The sequence below is a fragment of the Chanos chanos genome, chromosome 4 (assembly GCF_902362185.1).
Source record: "Chanos chanos chromosome 4, fChaCha1.1, whole genome shotgun sequence".
Taxonomy (NCBI): Eukaryota; Metazoa; Chordata; class Actinopteri; order Gonorynchiformes; family Chanidae; genus Chanos; species Chanos chanos.
The window spans coordinates 4,302,000-4,304,499 of NC_044498.1; positions in this window are offsets into that span (position 1 = coordinate 4,302,000).

The window sequence follows — 2,500 nt, forward strand, 5'->3', positions numbered from 1 at the left end:
GAGATGAGTGAAGGAGGACATGTTTGTTCAGCTGTTTGCTGTTTTTCTCTGGAGACTGAACAGCACAGACAGGGCCAACTTACACTCATTGTTTTTCTCTGGAGACTGAACATCACAGACAGGGCTGACCTATACTCACTGTTTTTCTCTGGAGACTGAACATCACAGACAGAGCTGACCTATACTCACTGTTTTTCTCTGGAGACTGAACAGCACAGACAGGGCCAACTGACACTCACTGTTTTTCTCTGGAGACTGAACATCACATACAGAGCTGACCTATACTCACTGTTTTTCTCTGGAGGCTGAACATCACAGACAGAGCTGACCTATACTCACTGTTTTTCTCTGGAGACTGAACACCACAGACAGAGCTGACCTATACTCACTGTTTTTCTCTGGAGACTGAACACCACAGACAGAGCTGACCTATACTCACTGTTTTTCTCTGGAGACTGAACACCACAGACAGAGCTGACCTATACTCACTGTTTTTCTCTGGAGACTGAACACCACAGACAGAGCTGACCTATACTCACTGTTTTTCTCTGGAGACTGAACACCACAGACAGAGCTGACCTATACTCACTGTTTTTCTCTGGAGGCTGAACATCACAGACAGAGCTGACCTATACTCACTGTTTTTCTCTGGAGGCTGAACACCACAGACAGGGCCAACTGACACTCACTGTTTTTCTCTGGAGACTGAACATCACAGACAGAGCTGACCTATACTCACTGTTTTTCTCTGGAGGCTGAACATCACAGACAGAGCTGACCTATACTCACTGTTTTTCTCTGGAGACTGAACATCACAGACAGAGCTGACCTATACTCACTGTTTTTCTCTGGAGACTGAACACCACAGACAGAGCTGACCTATACTCACTGTTTTTCTCTGGAGACTGAACACCACAGACAGAGCTGACCTATACTCACTGTTTTTCTCTGGAGACTGAACATCACAGACAGAGCTGACCTATACTCACTGTTTTTCTCTGGAGGCTGAACATCACAGACAGAGCTGACCTATACTCACTGTTTTTCTCTGGAGGCTGAACATCACAGACAGAGCTGACCTATACTCACTGTTTTTCTCTGGAGACTGAACACCACAGACAGGGCTGACCTATACTCACTGTTTTTCTCTGGAAGCTGAACACCACAGACAGGGCTGACCTATACTCACTGTTTTTCTCTGGAGGCTGAACACCACAGACAGGGCTGACCTATACTCACTGTTTTTGTCTGGAGACTGAACACCACAGACAGGGCTGACTGACACTCACTGTTTTTCTCTGGAGACTGAACAGCACAGACAGGGCCAACTGACACTCACTGTTTTTCTCTGGAGACTGAACATCACAGACAGGGCTGACCGACACTCACTGTTTTTCTCTGGAGACTGAACACCACAGACTGGCACTCACTGGCCATTTCATTAGTGTGATATGGAAGCTCACCCTCTCCAGTCATCAGAATTCAAGTGCTCTTTTCAGAATTCGGAGTGTGTGTGTGTGTGTGTGTTTGTGTGTGTGTGTGTGTGTGAAATATCCAATGCCCGAATGTATGAGATAAGACGTATTTTTGGGGAAATTTGTGTTTTTGCGGGAAACTGCACAGATTCTAAACGACCTGTAAAACTTACACACTCACATTACTCCTAATGTAATAAACATAGATGTCAAAGCACTTTACACTGTCCTATCTTACCGGCTTTCTCTGTCTATGTAATACACTCTCTTTTCTTTTGGTTCTCAGATATGAAATGTTAATGGAATCCATAATTAACACATTTAGAGTTAATTTAACACTTGCAAAGTGGCTATGTAGCATCAGCTGTTTGAGCACAGCATTAAGTGCCTTTGGATGGCCTGTCAGGAAAAATATGAGATGAATTTACATAAAACTTGAGATCCCCTTCCATGCATTTAGACATTCAGTGGCAGAAATGCTGATTCTAGTTTGGGGCCGTTGTTTTTTTTTTTTCTTCTGGCACACGGCCGTGAAGCAGAGCATTTAAATGTCAACGAGGCATAAACGCGTTAGTGTCAGTGCAGACTGATCACAGCGTTCAGACTCATTAACACTATGCACATCTGCAGCAGAGCCGAGCAGAGGAAATCCTTATCCCAAACTGTGTCCGATACTTCTGGAAGGATCCATCTCCCACACAGGCCCTGATGCGTCTGCGCTGCCTGGTCCCAGCTCAGGAAAAACCCAATCACCCTATTGGTTGGCTGTGACCTAGGAGGTTCCATCCTGGTACATAGTACATAGTACATAGTACATACTGCTGTTGACTTGGTGCTGAAGGGCAGCTGGTTCAAATGACGCTTAAAAAAGCATTTTAAAGATGTTACTGAAACCTTACCTGTCACAGAGATGATGCTACACTAAACTAAATAGTCAGAGAAGCGTAGACTGTCATACGATGGCACTGATTTGCAAAAGTGAATGTGTATAAGGGTTTAGTGGTATTTTGTTGTCTTGATTATGT